This window comes from Electrophorus electricus, chromosome 16 (genome assembly GCF_041902795.1).
Source record: "Electrophorus electricus isolate QZ-2024a chromosome 16, ASM4190279v1, whole genome shotgun sequence".
NCBI lineage: Eukaryota > Metazoa > Chordata > Actinopteri > Gymnotiformes > Gymnotidae > Electrophorus > Electrophorus electricus.
Genome location: NC_137512.1, coordinates 3,179,862 through 3,192,637, shown reverse-complemented (window position 1 = coordinate 3,192,637; position 12,776 = coordinate 3,179,862). Strand labels below are relative to the sequence as shown.

The following is a 12,776-nucleotide window of genomic DNA, read 5'->3' as shown; positions in this document are numbered from 1 at the left end:
AGTACTGTTTTCTTAATTTATGTATTAGAGTATTTTAGTTTAAAAGATTTCAACACACTGCATTTGCACACGTCAAGTGTATTATAAGACACTATCAGTCTAAGCTTGTATAGTTTTTTTTTTTTTTTTTTTTTTTCCATATATGCATATTCACTGTGATCACAAAGTCTAAAGCTCTGTTCTCACATCATTCTCTTATAAAAGAATCATGTCCCTACACTGTCAGGCTCTGTTTGGTTTAACTCTGGATGCCCTGGCAAATATAATTCAGTGTCGACTCTGAGAAATTGATAAATGCTCCAATCTGTATTATTGCAGAGATAAATTATCATTGGCTGGGGGAAGTTTTGAGGTCTTGTCTATCTTATTTGGCATTGATTGTAAAACCTTGATTGTATGTGTGTATGCTTCTGTGTGAGTGAGTGAGAGTGAGTGTGTGAGTATGTGTGTCAGTGAGTGAGTGAATGCGTATGTCTCTTTTGCTGGGAGCCCTGCACACTGTGACAGCTCTAAGGTGTGTTAGCCTGAAGCATTCAAGAGTTAAAAACACATTTGTCAGGAGGAGAGTATAAGTGTCCTCATTATGTAATATCTATAAAACACAGACAAGATTATTTAGGGGGATTGTGTTGCTGTGTTACAGTCTCATTGTAAGTGCACTTACTATGTTTTATTGTTATGGGTCTTTGGTGTTTTTGCAGAATTTTTTGGTATCTGTCATTTACAGTCATTTTGGTGTCTGCTAGTACAAGGTAAATATATGAGCTCCCATGTTACTGGAAATGTATTATTGTAGCACTGTTTTCTTTTTGTATGTATTTCATGACAGTAAGCAGTAGAATATTTTAGTTGAAAAAGTTTCAGGACTGTTTTTGCATATAGGAATTGTATTATCAGACACCATCAGTCTAAACTTGTGGGTTTTTTTCCTATGTCTATATTCACAGTGACCACAAGGTCTAAAACTGTTCTCACACCATTCTCTCAGAAAGCAGCTAAACGGGAAGTAAATTGAGGTTGGCACTGTACTTGAGACAAAGTGATCTGAGTATGGTTGGATGACATTATAGAATAACCAAATTCCTGCACTGTCAAGCTCTGTTTGGTTTAACTCTGGATGCCCTGGCCATTATAATTCAATGTCAGATCTGAGGAATTAATGAATGCACCAATCTGTATTAATCCAGAGATAAATTCTCATTGGCTGGGGGACGTTTTCAGGTCTTGTCTATCTTATTTGGCCTTAATTGTAAAACCAGAAATTCTACTATAGTGCCCTTTGTTCATAATGATTTCCTGCGTTAGTGATCAAAAAACAACTTCCATGTTAGAATAATCTGAAACATTTTAAACTGTAAAATCTGTACATATTCTGTAGAGGAATAAAAAGATCCTTGTAACTTGATCAAACAAGTACTAGTTAGAACCTGAAGCACAAGTTTCAAAATGTATCAGTGACAAAAGCTCTAAATTGTGTTTAAAAAAAACACTTGGCAGGAGGAGAGTATGAGTGCCTTTGTAACGTAATATCTATATTACACAGACACGTGTACACTTTGGTATTTTCTAATTTTATAACTTAGATGATTCTGTTTTTATTGTTTTGAATAGCTTTCCACTGTATAATGTATGTAATTAATCTGAATGAACCTTGTGTTCCTGTGTGATACATGGAGCAGTTTTCAAACATGATGGACTAATTAATCCAGTGCCCAAATCACATACTGGCAAATAAAAGTGATTTATTATTAAAATGATAATATGTTTGGTAGGTTTATTTAAGTTTTCAGGCATCACTATTTGAGGCTGAATAAAGTGATAGAACTTAATGGTTTGAGTTGAGCTTCGCTGGTCAAATATAATCCAACCAGCACCCCTCCACCACCATGCTTTGGGTGAGAGATCATTATCTGCACTTCTGTTTCCTCTAGAGTAGCAAGAACAACCAACAGGAAATCAGGCCCCAATCACATTTAGAAGTGGGGCTCACATTTAATGATTAGTATCAATAGCTTTTTGTGTTGTGTTCAAGTTGTTACTGTCCTCTTTTACCGAAAACTTCTATTATTGGGTTTACACCTCTTCAGAGCCAGCTGTGTTCATAGATTAAGCTTTTGACTAAACTGGAACGTCAGTGTTGATTCAGTGATTCCTGTTAGTGGTAATTTTGTAAAAGGTCATTAGAGGAAACCAAAACTCATGGTGATGTACAGACTCCCAGCTTCACTGTCTTCATAGAAAAAAAAAAAAAAAGAAGATTACTCCAAGTAAAATGCAAACAAATTTGATCAATTTGTAATTTTTGCTTAAAGACTTTTAGTCCTAGAACTATCCATTTGACTGATGGTAGCTGAGTGGTCAAGGTACTTGAGTAGTAATCAGAAGGTTGCCAGTTTAAGTCCCACCACCACCAGGTTACCACTGTTAGGCCCCTGACCAAGACCCTTAATCCTCAGTTACTCAAATTGTGTGCAGTCAGAGTTGTAAGTCACTTTGGATGAAATTGATAGGTAAATGTAAATGACGTTCATCTAAGTGTATCTCGTGTAATTGATTTTGTAATTGTTCTGGGTTTTAAAAAAGTCTACCTCTACACTTCCTGTTGTCAGTATCACACATCCAGTTGGCTTGTATTGGCACTTGTGTTGTGCCACCTAAGTACATTTGGGCATGCATGACAATAGTGATCCACATATACATATGCATCAAGTGTAAACACAAGTTGTCTGTACATTTGTTTTGGTTTGTTGGTGAACTGAGCTATGTACAGATAGTGTTTTCTCTCTCACAGAGAAGATGGGACAGTGTGGTGTGTCTGACCAGGGCCTGATTTTGTAGGGTAAATTATAGGTGTCCTCTGTGTTTTTGAGAATGATGGTGTTGTAGATGATAGCTGATTTATCATTGAACCAACTGAGTTTGCCTGTTTTGTGATATAACTCACCTGCACTCAAACAGGCCAGAATCTCACATGGGTGTATTCATTTTCTTGAGGCCCTGTTTTCTGCATCTTGTCCTCAGAGACCTGTAATGCAGCATAACAGAACTCTTTAGTCCAGTGATCCTTTTCACACAAACAAGGGAAGTTGTGTTGCAGCCCTGTTGGTAACAATGAAAAAAGTGCAACTCAACTGGGTGAATTCATTCAATTAAAACTGATCCAGGTACAGTTTAACAAGCATATAGTAACATACCTGGCCTTCTGGCCTCTCTCCCTCTTTAATGTTGTCTGACTGAGATGTTTTGCCTTGACATTTATGAAAAAGGAAACAAATGTCAGATATTCAACCAAGTGATAATAAATGTATGTAATAAATGACAGTTTTGTTGACCTGAATTAACTCACATTTGCAGCTCTTCCTTGTCCAGCTGCTGGAGCAAACAGTGAGATTCCAGACTACAGACACAGCCAGTGCCAGACCCATGCTAATGACCAGTACACCATGGTGGTAGTGAATATCTACAGCATGTAACAGACATGCATAAAGAGTTTTTAAAGAAAAAACTACAGACAAAATAATAATTCATAACTTATGTGACTGCACAGGGCAAGATACAGAACAGGATACAAGTGTCACTCTGAGATTTTATGGAAAACAAAACTAAAAAGTAATTGATTGATAAAACTCTTGAAATGTAGGCTTCTGTGATCACTTTTTTAAAGCAAAGAGACAATAAAATGTACTTGCTTGACTGGTCTGTTTTTGAGGAATCCAACCTGCACTGTCTTGCACTGTCAGACTCTGTTGGTTGGGTTTTTGTCCTGCTCAATAAAACAAACAATGTCAGCTCTTAGTTCATATTGGGTTCGCTCACATGCTTAAACAAGTTCAGGTCCTTTTATAAAATGTGTATCTTATATCATTTTGCAGTTTATAGACAGAAAACCTTTATTTATTCTTTTATTCAGGATTTTAATTCTCTTCATAAAACATCTGTGGCTTTGACATTAAAACAATAAGTGTTTACTGCTTTAGTTATAATCCAGTGCTAAGAAGTCTAAAATAAAACATTTAATTACCTGTTACACTGCCAAAGGTAGCAGAGAAAAAGCAAACCATTGTTGCATTTGGTATTCCACAGAAATAAGTTCCTTCATCATGTGTCATAGCATTTTGAATAGTGAAAACTATTGTGTTATTATTCCACGCCATTATAAATCTGGAGTTGTTGAATGAAGAAGAAAGTATTGCTTATTTATTTGTTTTCATTCTTCCTACTAGCTGAGGCTCCTGGTTCAGTCTTTGCTTGTACCAAATGTAAACAGCATCACTGGATATCACTTTCAATGTGCAGTTAAGAGTGATATTTTTTCCAGGTGCATTTATGACTGCTTGTTTAGCAGCATTTGTAGATTGAACATGTCCTATAAAATTAAAACAAGTCACAACAATAATGAAAAAAATGTGGACAAAAGTTTATCCAAAGCAAATAATGTCTATTGATTATTAAGCCACCATCATAAGGTACAGTAAACGATGTATTTATAAACATTGGTCAAGATTAGGAACCATACATGTCTTGTAGCTCAAACATATAAATATCCAGATGGTATCATCATTGCAGAGTAACACTCAGACCTCAAAGGAGACAGTTTGACAAGAAGCAACTGACAAAGTAAATAAACTTCATGAGCTTTCAGGTCTCATGACTCAAAATCTCATTGGCTGGCAAAGGTCACATGGTCCTGTTCTGTCCTGTTGTCTTACAACCTTCTTTGGCCACCTGCAGTGTCTGATCTCTTTAAAACATGTTGAGCCCAAGATCCATGAAAGCTAAAGTAACAGAGCACCACTCGAAGCAGGGACTGATTTGACAATCTTATTTATAGTATTTAAATTTGCCATCATTTTTTTTTAGTACTATTATTTATTTATCGTTTTTGTACAGCTCAGATTATTTGAGTGCAGATTATTTTTGGTGTTTGTTTATCCCTTAGAAGAACAACTGAAAAAATGTGCCCCTCCTGTTGTGCTAATGTCCTTTCAAATGACACCTGATGGAACATGATTGGATAATGCTGTACTACAGTGACACTCAATATTTTATGGAACAATATTGAAAAGTATATGAGGACAGTCAGATAATTCTAAAAAGGTTCAAATGAGTTTTAGATAGTGTTTTAGTATGTCACATATTTAATTGCAAAGACACAAAACAGCAAGTTATTTTCTTGAATTATGAAGTGCAGAAGTCTATGGAATGTCAATTTTGTTGCTCCTTTCTGTAACTTATCACCACCACATCTTTGCTTATGGAATTTGGTTTTAGGATTTGTAAACCAAATGCAACTGTGAAGGAATTATTGGAAGTAGCTGAAAGGCCTAGTCAATGGTTGTGGGTGAGGAGAGTCTAGGCTAGATATGGAAATACATAATGCAAATGGAACCACTGAACATTGCACTTGCAATATCAAGTGCCACTGAACATGCATTAAATGTACTAGTGAGGCTGGACATGGCCTTAGTCACTGTGGAGACCAGCATGGAACTGCTGTGTTGAGGAATACTTGGTGGTGTAGTTCATAACATCTATATGGAACTGTCAGCACTGAATAGACATTAACAGTATTTAGTGGGGCTGGGTATGACTTTAGTCTGTGTGGTGACCAGTGATGAATTTTATAGGTTATTAAGTGACGGTCTACATGCGGGCAATATAGTGGGTAAATGTATGTAGAGTAACACTGTGTTTGCTTGAGGTTTAGAGTGTAAAGCTCACATGGAACGCATGGCACCGAGCACATTTTAACGGTGTCAGTGGGGCTGGGTGTGTCTGAAGAAAATAACTTACATGTGTTGTGGAATTATAACCTATGGAACCAGGATGAAGCTATCAGTGAAAAATGAAAAGTTCTATCTTAGAAATTGGAAGACTCTCTAGGAGATTACTAACAAAAGCTCCATTTTATTTTATGCCTCAAAAATTAAAATCTCATTGGCTATCAAAACTCAAGATCCTGTTCTGTCTTTTTTTGCCTTATTGTCAGTTTGGTCACCAGAGTTCATTTGGGCTCCATTAACCTCTGACCCTGGAGAAGCCTTACCTTTTCCTTAAAGAGTTTGTATAAATTGATGTAAACATGAGTTCAGTCTGTGGCATTGCAGAGTAGATCACAGTTACTTGGAACTGCTGATGGATAACCTCAGTTGCTGTGGCTCCTCCCACATCCTGACTACCTCCCCTCCTGTGACTAATCCCCCCAAACAAAGAGAATCTCTAGACTGACTGGGTGACTTTTCAAGGGTCTTTCCTACTCTAGATGGGTTTCAACAAACTTACATTCTGTGAACCCAGAATTTGACCAGATGACAATGGGCTCTCCTTTGATTCTTGGTTCCTCTCAACATTTCTAGGGCAATTTTTCCTTGTCAGTGTTGCCTTTGGTTCACTTACTGTGGGCTTGCACTCTGACATCTTTGTGACGAAGTGGTAGTAAAAAGTGTTACTTTACACTCTACTGTTTTGTTTCATATCTGAGTACACACTCAAATCTGACAAGTCAGTCTCTGTACTTCCACATGTATCCTCTTTAAACTTCAACTTCATTTATTCATTTCTGCATTTATGTGATGTTGTTATTTGTTAGGATGAGATTATCTAAAACATATATAGTTTTAAAATGATCACGGCCCTTTCTTAAAAGTAATGTATGTTGTACATATTTAACCTCATATGCTTACGCTATGAAACTAGACGCTATGTTTCAATTCCCTTGTAAGTGTTTCTATGTTTTAGTGTGATGGTTCTTGTTTTTGAAGAATACTTTGCTATCTTCCAGTCCATGGTTAATTCATGAGTGTCCATGTTATTGTTAATGTTTTATAGATAATGTGTGTATTTAATTTATGTATTTCTTGCCAGTAAGCATTAGCAAATCTTAAGAAAGACAAAAAAAAAGGTTTCCATACACTGTATTTGCATAAAGGACGTGTATTATCAGACACTACCAGTCAGATCTTGTGTTTGTTTGTTTTTTTCTATGTGCATATTCGTAGTGATCACAAGGTCTAAAACTGTGTTCTCACACCATTCTTTCTCAGATAGCAACTAAACAACTGATGTTGGTACTGTACTCATGACAAAGTGATGATGACCTTATAAAATATTCTTATTCCTGCACTGACAGGCTCTGTGTTGTTTAACTCTGCATGTCCTGACCAATAAAATAAAGTGTCATGACTTTAAAAAATTATGAATGCACCAAAATGCATTATTCAGGAAATAAATTCTCATTGGCTGGAGGATGTCTTGAGGTCTTATAATTTTTAATTTGGCTTTTATTGTAAAATGTTCCCTTGTTGTCCCCTGTGTTCCATGATGACCTTCTGCATTAATAATTTAAAAGCTGGCAAATAAAATTGATTTATTATTGTACTGATAATATGTTTGGCAGATTAATGTAACTTTCAGCCAGCACTATGTGAGGCTGAATAAGGTGATAGAACTCAGCGGTTTCAGTTGAGCACCTCTGGTCAAAAATAATCCAACCAGCACCCCTCCACCACCCTTTTTCGGGTTAGAGATCATTATCTGCACTTATATTTCCTATAGAGTAGCAAGAATAACCAACAGAAAATCAGGCCCCAATCACATTTAGAAGTGGTGCTCACATTTAATGATTAGTATACACATAGTTATGATATTGTTCAACATTGTTTTTCTTTAATAGTTTCTTTTTATTTACCCAGATGTTGTGAATAGTGTAAATCTAGTAAATCACAAAATAACATTTTAGTCTCAGTGCTGCCAGAAAAAGTTACACATGTCTTGATACCTCATATTTTGAAAGAATCAGTATTTCCTAATACCAAACTACATAAATCCTTTAGTATATAGATACTAATATAAGGACAGTCACCATTAACAACTGCAAGAATGATTGAGGTTTCTGGCTACCATAAACAAATTGTATTTATTTTGTTGATTTTTGTCAGAATTTTGCCAAGCATACATTTTCCATCACAAATCAGTTTAAGTCCCACTACCACCAGGCTACCACTGTTGGGCCTCTGAGCAAGACCTTTAATCCTCAATTGCTCAAATAGTGTTCAGAATTATAAGTCACTTTGGATAGAAATGTCAGCTAAATGCTCTATATGTATATTATGCTGGTCTAAGTGTATGTTTTGTAATTGATTTTGGTTTTGTAATTGTTCTGGGTTATAAAAAAGCCTACCTTTACGCTTCCTATTGTCAGTATCACACATCCAGTTGGCTTGTGTTGGCATTTGTGTTGTACCACCTAAGTAACACTTGTAACACCTACAGTATTAAATATTTAATAAAAATAGAGTCTATCAAATTTAATATTGGTTATCTTTAATTGTCACGGGACAGCCTGCTGCGTGTAGGGGGGTTCATCCTTGTATGTAGCCACACCCCCGTGATGGCATGCACCTGCACAGGTTTAATGTTGAGTGTTTGTCCATCATTTAAACCTCTGTCAGTGCCTCATTGTTGGTCAGTGTTAATATTCCTGTTCATGTTAGTTTCAATTTTCTTACTGTCTCTGTTAATGTAAATTTTAAATATCCCTGTCTCTGTTAGTCTTCAAACTGTTTGTATGTTTATGTTCACTATAGTCCCTATAGTCCCTATGTGTGAGTGCCACCATTGTTCGTGTTTTATGTTATTAAATGTCTCACCATGTCAAGGGAGTTTGTGCATCCTGTATCATGCCCTGCAGCACTCAGGCCACCATTACAATAATAATAATATGTTTAAATATTTATATCTGATATTTAATATCAGACGCTAAGCAACAAAAACAAGAGGCACAATGCAATCTTCTAGTGTGAAGAGAAGATATAAGTGTCGACAGTCATAGCTAAGTAAACTCAATGGGTAGAGATCAAAACATTGTGGATATTATTTATCAGTCACCCAGTTTTCAGCACAGTGGTTCTCTAAGACAAATGTAGCACTTTATTGTTGAAGCTTGAATGAACCAGCAGAAAGACAATATACCTTAAATATCAGAAAGCAGATGAACAGGGAATAAAGACTTAGAGATCACAGTTACACAGCACCTCCTTTACAACACTGAATGTGCCAGTAAAGAGACAATGTATCCAGACTTCATTTAGGATTATAGAAAGGAAGAGAGCTAATAATCTAGATGATAGTCAGTAAGACCTGAACGTTTCACTTCAGAGTACATGCTGTCTTCAGGCTGTCCCCTCTTCTCCTGCCCTCTTTTGGCTTTCCTCTCATTGAAATGTATGGCAGCATAATTCAACTCTTCAGCATCATGTGACTGTGGGAATGAACAACAATGTTTAGTGAACATTGCTGTCATTCTGATCCTTATTTAGAATATGACTACTAGTCTGAAACACAGACCCAGTGAATTACCTTCTCCTCCTCCTCTACAGCAGTGCAGTGTTGCATGTCTCATACATCTCTACCATAATAGCCTCATGCATGTGTGTCAATGATGCCATAATTAGACTACAGCTAAAAACTATATCAGCACCACAGATATGAAACAGAGGAAGCTGAGCCGAGCAGAGCCAATAACTTTCTTAGTAAAAGATCTCATATATTTAAATGTATAAATGGTAGTAAATTGCTTTTTAAGATTTGCATATCTTAATATTGTTTATGATTAAAATAATATAGTAGCTCGTCATTCTGCTATTTACATTAGTTGCTTTGTCTGAAACAAAGCAATGAAACAAATGTACATAATGTGAAATACAGCATATTTTATCAGAGTAGGTGCACATCACTAAATAAATATCCTTACTTTCAAATCTGACCTTTTCTATTATGGGGGGCATATCGTAATATGCTAACTAAAAACAGCAAATAATGTAACATCTACTATTGTCATGTCTATGATTGTCTAGTTGCTAAGCATTATAAATATTTATATATTTAATGGCACAAAAGCACAGCTGCACAGGTTGTACCTGACTGGTGGTTTTCTCCATCATAATAACTTGTTGAGGTCTTGCTGTGGTTGAGGAAAAAATACAATATTAATTGTAATTGACTCATTGAATATTACCTTCCAGGTTTGTTGCAGAATTCATATCAATATTATCAATATTTCCTAAAGATACAAATAATATGAAATCAGGAATTATTGTGTACCTTTGTGAGTTTCAGAGATTTCTTATATAAATATAAGACTTTAGTGGACAATTCTTTGGGGAACTTTAATGCTGAATTTTGATACAGTGATGTGCATTACTCTTGATATGATGATAAATAGAACACAAATACTGTAAAATATTAGGTTACCTTGATTATACTAGATTTTTGTGACTTGTCCCTGTCGTATAGAACCTTGAATGATAATGATTATTTTATTTTTTGATAATTATTTTATTTAAAACAAACAGCCACAAAGATACTTGCTTGACTGGTTTGTTTTTGAGGAATTCAACCCTATTCCTGCACTGTCAGGTGCTATTAGGTTAGGTTTTTGTCCTGGTCAATAAAATGCTCAAAGTGTCTGCTCTTAGTTCATATTGGGTTCCCTCACCTGCTTGAACATGTTGACTACTAAAGAATTACCAGGTACTTTTATAAAATGTGTATCTTATATTACTTTGCAGTTTATGGACTGAAAACACTTTGCATTTATTCAGAATTTTAATTCTCTTCATAAAACATCTGTGGCATTGACATTAAAATAATAAATGTTTGGTGCTTTACTTATAGTCCATTGTTAAGAAGTTTAAACAAAAACATTTAATTACCTGTCACATTGACGAAGGTATAAGAGAAAAAGTGAACCCTTGTTGCTTCTGGTATTCCACAGAAATAAGTTCCTTCATCATGTGTTTTAGCATTTTGAATAGGCAAACATTTGTGCTAGTAATCCACATCATTGTAACTTTGGAGTTGTTGAATGGAGAAGAAAATATGTCCTGTTTATTTGTTTGCACTGTTCCTACTTGCTGAGGCTCCTGCTTCAGTCTTTGCTTGTACAAAATGCACCAAGGCTGGTCACTGGGTGTCGCGTTCAATGCACAGATAAGAGTGCTATTTTTTCCAGGTACATTCATGACTGCTCATTTAGCAGCTTTTTAAATTTGAACAGAACCTATAAAATGTAATGGAGTCATATCAATAATGAAAAACATGTGGACAAAAGTTATCCAAAGCAAATAAACGACAGTGGGGAAAATAATTATTTGATCCCCTGCTGAATTTGTATGTTCACCCTTACAAAGACATGAACAGTCTATCATTTTCATGATAAGTTTATTTTAACAGAGAGAGACAGAATATCAACAAAGAAATCCAAAATAAAAACATTAAATAAAGGTTAATCTTAAAGAGTTTGTACAGTTTTGGCTCTGGCACTGCAGTGTAGATCACAGTTACTTGGCGCTGTTGATGGAGAACCTCGGTTGCTGTAGCCCCTCCCACATCCTGACTACCTCCCCTTCTGTTTCTTCCTCCCACATCCTGATCACCTCCCCTTCTGTTTCTTCCTCCCACATCCTGATCACCTCCCCTTGTGTGACTTCTGCCCCCAGACAAAGAGAAGCTCTAGACTGACTGGGTGCCTTTTCCTGGGTCTTTCCTGCTCTAGATGGGTTTCAAACAAACTTAAATTCAGTGAACCCAGATGTTGACCAGAACACTATGACTATGGGTTGTCCTTTGATTCTTGTTTCCTCTAAACGTTGCTTCTTTATGCTCTTTGGCCATTTTTACTTGTCAATGTTGCCTTTGGCTCAGTCACTGTGGGCTTGGACTCTGACGTGTGTGAAGTAGCTTTGTGACAATAGGTGCTGTAAAAAGTGCTATATAAATAAACCTGACTTTGAAACTTGACTTAATGTTACATTGTACTGTTTTATTTCATATCTGAGTACACACACACTGCTCTGACCAGTCATTCTCCCTACTTCCACATGTACACACTTTCTACATGTATCCTCTTTAAACTTCTTTCATCTTTTCTGCATTTATTTTTGATGTTTGTTATGTTATGATGAGATATTCTAAGACATATATAGTAATTTAAATGATTATGGCCCTTTCTTAAAAAGTAACATCTTTTGTACAAATGTATTCTCATTCTTATGGTATGTATCTTGATGCTTTGTTACACTTCCCTTGTAAGTGTTCTTAATATGTTTTACTGCGATGGGTCTTTTTCCCAAATTTATTTTTGGATTCTTCCAGTTCATGGTTAATTCATGAGTGCCCATGTTATTGGTATTGTTTTATAGTTGCAGAACCGATAATCTAAGTACTTACTTTATGTATTTCTTGCCAGTGAGCATTAGCATATCTTAAGGGCGGTAGTTTCACCACACTGCATTTGCATAAAGGAAGTGTATTATCAGCCACTATCAGTCTAAGCTTGTATGTTTTTTCTATGTCTATATTCACAATGACCACTAAGTCTAAAACTGTTCTCACACCATTCTCTCAGATAGCAGCTAAACAGGAAAGTAAACTGATGGTGGTACTGTACTGATGACAAAGTGATGATGACCTCATAAAATAACCCTATTCCTGCACTGCCAGGCTCTGTGTGGTTTAACTCTGCAGGTCCTGGCCAATAAAATACAGTGTCAGCTCTGAGAAATTGATGAACGCTCCAAACTGCATTACTCAGGACATAAATTCTCATTGGCTGAAGGAAATCTTGAGGTCTTATTTTTATTCATTTTTATTGTACAACCAGACAATCTCCTGTTGTCCCCTGTGTTCCATGATGTCTTTCTGCATTAATAAAAAAAAAAAAAAAAAAAGACTCCAAAGACCCATAAGCAAAAATATTTTTTAAACATCAAAAACAA

The 12,776-nt window shown here is 35.9% G+C and overlaps 1 long non-coding RNA gene across 1 annotated transcript; it reads right to left on the bottom strand.

Annotated features, from left to right (window-relative positions):
* Positions 1-7,896: 7,896 nt before the first annotated feature.
* LOC118242253 (uncharacterized) lies at positions 7,897-11,322 on the bottom strand. The gene is made up of 3 exons (XR_004776709.2): positions 10,713-11,322; positions 9,918-9,961; positions 7,897-9,259 (listed from the first exon to the last, which is right to left on the bottom strand). It is a non-coding gene; the product is annotated as an uncharacterized LOC118242253 (long non-coding RNA).
* Positions 11,323-12,776: the final 1,454 nt, after the last annotated feature.